Below are 6,000 nucleotides of genomic sequence, written 5' to 3'. Positions count from 1 at the left end.
CATAATTGATGAATTGGTTAAGAATTCAGTTCCAATTGAAGCTGAAAACCTGCGGTCAGCAACTAGGGTTTCTGATTGGGAAGGGATTAAGCAAGCTACCAAGAGATATGCGCAAAGATTGGAATTCAATGCGGCTGCTTTGGCAGGTCATGGGAATTTGCAACCTTCAGCGACGACGGAACCGGTATCATTTGCAAATGCAGTAAAGAACTCGAAGGAGAAGGTGCCGGTGAACTTTAGGGAGATGGAGTCTTCTGAGGTTGTCGATGGAGCTGATGTTGTTATTCCGTTGGCTTCGGTTAAGCAAGTCACGAACAGGTATGCAAACACTCTCTATGGGTATTTCTTGGATAAACGGCTAGCGTTTCCGGTGGTGGATTACTTTGCTAAGAACAATTGGGTTAAGTATGGTCTGGATAGATTGATGATGAATGCGAATGGCTTCTTCTTCTTTAAGTTTAAAACTAAGGAAGGGATGGATAAAATGTTAGAGGATGGGCCATGGATGATAAGAAATGTTCCGATTATCTTGAAGATGTGGTCGGCCTCTATCAAACTAGAAAAAGAGGATATTAAAGCTATTCCGGTGTGGGTAAAGATGCACGATGTGCCGCTAACAGCTTATACCGAGGATGGTCTTAGTTTGATTGCATCAAAGATAGGGGTGCCTAAGATGTTGGATACGTATACTGCTACGATGTGTGCTGATTCTTGGGGAAGAAGTAGTTACGCTAGAGCTCTTATTGAAGTGCAGGCGGGGGCTGAATTAAAAAGAAGTGTCACTGTTGCCATTCCATCTTTAGATGGTAATGGTTATTCTAAGGTGGAAGTCAAAATTGAATATGATTGTGAGCCTTTAAGGTGTTCGTCTTGCTGCGTTTTTGGTCATGATGATAGTTCGTGCCCAAAGAACCCTCAGGTTGTTCCGAATGGGGATTATGGAAAAAAGGGTGATGATTTTCAGGTTGTGGGTGCTAAAAAGAAGAAAGCTACTACTCAAGGGCTTCATATAAAAAATCAAAAACCTAAGGTAGTCTATCGTCCGGTTGCCAAACCTAAACCGAATTCGGATGTGAAAAATTCGAATCAGGTTTCAACGTCGAACCCCTTTGATAGTCTTAAAGATGACGATGGTAATGGTACCATGGTGGGTCGAGTGGCTGGTAATCAGGGAGGTACCACCGTGGGTCGGGTTGAGAAGAAACCTTCGAGGGACGGGCAGGAATCGGATGAGGAGGAGGTCGAAGAAGTCTACAACGAAACTAGTGCATTTATGACATCGGGTACTCATCCTTTTTCTTCAAAAGCAGGGGCAAGCACCTCTTCTTCCAAGTTCTCGAATGGATAGATTGTCTGCTTTTCGTCTGAAGGGGCTGCGGTTTTGTGGCCACTTTATTTTTGATGATGGTGGTTGACATTATGTGTTTGTGTTTTGCATTGTTTGTCTACTAGATGTCGAGTCATGATGTATAGTAGACTAGGTTTTTGGGGTTTTATAGGTCTTTGGTTTGGTTTTTGTTTTACATATATGGGGCATGTCCTGTATATGAACTAGTGTGGAACACATCCTCACTACTTGTACTTCATTGCGGTTGCATTTTAATAGAATCACCGGGGTAACCCTTTACCCAAAAAAAAAACCCAATTTTTGACATCTAAAGTGATTTGGCAACAATATTAGACATGTTAAGGCATATTTTACTTGTCATAAGGCTAGTTAGGCGGTCCGAACGCGTTTTACGCGAATGACGCGTTAAAGTAACATAAGCTACCTAAACGGGTCGTAACGGGTCAAAAGCACTTAGGATAAGTTTTTTTTGGGTAAAGGGTTACCCCGGTGATTCTATAAAAATGCAACCGCAATTAAGTACAAGTAGTGAGGATGTGTTCCACACTAGTTCATATACAGGACATGCCCCATATATGTAAAACATAACAAAAACCAACGACCTATAACACCCCATAACCTAGTCTACTATACATCAAGTCACGACATCTAGTAGACAAAACAATGCAAAAACACAAAACATAGTCTCAACCACCATCATCAAAAATAAAATGGCCACAAAACAGCAGCCCCTTCAGATGAAAAGCAGACAGCATATCCATTAGAGAACTTTGTAGAAGAGGTGCTTGCCCCTGCTTTCGAAGAAAAAGGATGAGTACCCGATGTCATAAATGCACTAGTTTCATTGTAGACTTCTTCAACCTCTTCCTCATCCGATTCCTGCCTGTCATTCGACGGTTTCTTCTCAACTCAACCCACCGTGATACCTCCCTGATTACCAGTATCATCCTTTAGAATGTCAAATGGGTTAGACGTTGAAACCTGATTCTGCATCGGATCCTTTGAGGACGATTTTGGTTTAGGGTTGGCAACTGGCCTGTACACTAACTTAGGCTTTTGATTTTTCATATGGATGCCTTGGTTGTTCACTTTCTTCTTCTTGCCCGCTACAACCTGAAAATCATCATTATTTTTTTCAGCATCCCCACTTGGAGTTACCTGAGGGTTCTTCGGGCACGAGCTGTCATCATGGCCAAATACACAACAAGAGGAGCACCTAAGAGGCTCCCAATCATATTCAATCTTGACCTCCACCTTTGAATACCCACTACCATCCATAGATGGGATAGCAACAGTAATACTCTTTTTTAATTCAGCCCCCGCTTGCACTTCAATAAGCGCTCTAGCATAGCTGCTCCTTCCCCAAGATTCAGCACACATCGAGGCAGTATACGTATCCAACATCTTAGGTGTCCCAATCATAGAGGCAACCAAGCTAAGCCCATCCTTAGTAAATGCCGCTAACGGCACATCATGCATCTTGACCCAAAGTGGAACCACATTAATATCCTCTTTTTCCATCTTTATAGAGGGCGACCACTCCTTCAAAATTATGGGAACACTTCTGATTAACCAAGGCCCATCCTCTAGCATTTGATTCATCCCTTCCTTAGAAGTAAACTTAAAGAAAAAGAACCCGTTTGCATTCATCATGAGACGGGAAAGACCATATTTCGCCCAGTTATTTTTTCAAAGTAATCGACCACAGGAAATGCCAACCGTTTACCCAGAAAATATCCAAACAAAGTGTTAGCATACCTATCAGTAACTTGTTGAACCGACGACAATGGAATAACAACATCAGCCCCATCAACTTTCTCATCAGATTCCATCGCCCGAAAATTCACTTTAACCTTCTCCTTTGTATTCTTTACAATGTGAGCGAAGGAAACAGGACTTGCAGTTCCCGAAGTACGTGCTTTACCGTGAGCAGCCCTGTTGTCAGCCGAAAAAGATGCACCAAGTAGATCTGATTTTGGCGAAAACTTGCTAGGGTAATCCCAAAAATTGTCAGACTTATCAACATCCCGTTTTTCCAAACGAACCGGAACTGTGGCCTTGGTGAGATCATCAATGATATTTGAAGACTTAGAGTCACTTTGTGTTCCAATCGTTACACCACGCTTTGGCTGCAAAGTGTTCCCATCAACATCAAGAAACCGTGCAGCAATTTCTTCAAACGATAATCACGGCTTCACACGAATATCTTGTTGGTTTCCACCAGAACAATTAAGATCATCCATAACAATATTGACAAACCCTAATCGCCGTCAACAGAAATTCAGCAAAAGGCAGCCGTGACCACACCGAATCAGAACCCTAACCGCCGTCAAGCTGAAAAAACGAAGTGTGTTGCAATCAGAAGTGTGTTGAATACGAATAAACCCTAGTTTAAAGCTGCAATGAAACCCTAAACCAAGGCTGCCGCACTTCAAGAGTCCACTCCTTACTTCAGCCCCTAATCTGATCACGAACGTATGAAACTAATCCCTTAGAGATGTCGGCCAACAATTATGTGAGAAGCCTGAAAAACCCTAGCCGCCAACCCTATTTCAAACAAAAGAAACCTGAAAAACCCTAGCAGCCGTCAAGTACAAAATCGATCAAGAAAAGATGAATCAGATTGTAAATGCAGCAAACACAATCTCTCTATGTATACCCAGTCCAGATTAACAACGAAATCAAACAACCAGCAGCAGCCAAGTGTAGAAAAAATGAAAAACGAACCCTAATCTTGAACAAAAACGAATCAAAGAATGACTATATTGAATCGTAAGTGTAAATCAGAATTGATGAGACTCTAATCACACAAAACAATCCCTATAATCATCAAGAAAAACGAATTTTAGGTCAAGGAAGCAAGAGGGTCGATTTTCTCCATTAGAGAGAGAGAGAACTAGAGTTTTTTTTAATCATACACTTAGGATAAGTTTTGTTTTAGTATGTAGGCTTTGTTAAATCATATTACATGAGTTCTTACACTCATATGGTTTACGAACCCTCATGCTACCCGATCCTCCGAATAGGTCCGTTTATTAACGTAGTTACCTATATTAGGTGCCGTTTTATTCCGTGATCTTCTAGCATTGCTTGGTGGTTATCCTAGGACTTCTAAGCAATCTCAAGTGAGTATATAGACCCCTCTTTTACTGTTTTTCAAACGTTTTGGGGTGAAACACATGTGCCTACTTGTTACTTTCGTGCTTTCCATGTTTTCATATCATATACTTGCTATGTTCACTAGTACGCATATAGTACATGATTTCATATTTGTTTTGCTATGTATGTTTACTTAGCATGCTAGCACATTGATTTACATTACAATTTATGCTTTGTATGTTAACTTAGCATACTTAGTACATTGTTTACATTACATTTCTGCTATGTATTTTTACTGAGCATGCTAGCACATTGATTTACATGACTTTTCTGCTTTGTATGTTAACTTAGCATACTTAGTACATTTATTTACATTACATTTCTGCTATGTATGTTTACTGAGCATGCTAGCACATTGATTTACATGACTTTTCTGCTTTGTATGTTAACTTAGCATACTTAGTACAGTGTTTTCATATAACATGTTTACATTTGGTATAACATTTGGTTTGTACAAACGGGACTTAAATACGTTCATTAACATTAGCTACGCCGCTCGGTAGTAAGTAATGGTACCATAGGACTTGACAAATCCCGTTCCTGACATCCTAGGTTTGTTTGGATGAAAGGAATGACTGAATCCGAAAACATTTATTGATAACCTTTACTCTAAGGCTATCCTTCTGTCTCAAGGGTTGAATGTATGCATTTAACTTACCGCATAAGTGTTTGTATCAGTAAAACATGCATTTATTTTGCAAAACACGACTTTTTGGTATATTCAAAATACTTTGTTTTGTACATTTTTACATTTGGTTAAGGTAATCACATATTACTTACCATACATAACATTTGTTACGTACTACATGACTACATTTAACTTTTAACATTTGACATGGTTTATACAAGAACATTTGACAATTGGTTTAAACATGAACTTTATACATTGGTGGTTTGTTTAAGTGATTTAAGTAACGATGCATGTGTAATATAATACAAGCATGGTGGATACGCTGCTGGTACTTCCTATATATAAGTGCTTGTGCGGTATTACATATCGTAGCGTTATTTGAATCATTTCAATTTAGACATATAACATTTTTCACAAATAACATATTTATCACAAGACATTATTTTACAAATAACTTGATTTATACAAACTCATGTTACTTGGTTATTCATTTAACCATACATTATTCTTTTATTTATACATATCATATGATTTTTATCGCTCTTCAAATGATTTACAAAAGAAAACACTTAACTAGATTCATGACAAATTTTCATTAAACATTTTCTAAAACCTAAGTCATGAATCCTAATTTCACAAAAACCTATGTATCTCACAGGCATTTTTATGCTGACGTACCTATTTTCACATGTGTTTTCAGGAGCTGTTGCATAGGATGTTCGTGACACGCTAGGGTGGACTTGGGCCTTAGTGACATAAAATGAAGCTAGACTAGTTAAAACATGTTATGTACTCTTGTTTTCCTTGTTTGAGACAATGTATTTCACCTTTGTTTGATAAATAAAATATAACTTGGTATGCC

The sequence above is a fragment of the Helianthus annuus genome, chromosome 15 (genome assembly GCF_002127325.2).
Source record: "Helianthus annuus cultivar XRQ/B chromosome 15, HanXRQr2.0-SUNRISE, whole genome shotgun sequence".
Taxonomy (NCBI): Eukaryota; Viridiplantae; Streptophyta; class Magnoliopsida; order Asterales; family Asteraceae; genus Helianthus; species Helianthus annuus.
Note: the sequence above shows the minus strand (reverse complement) of the source record.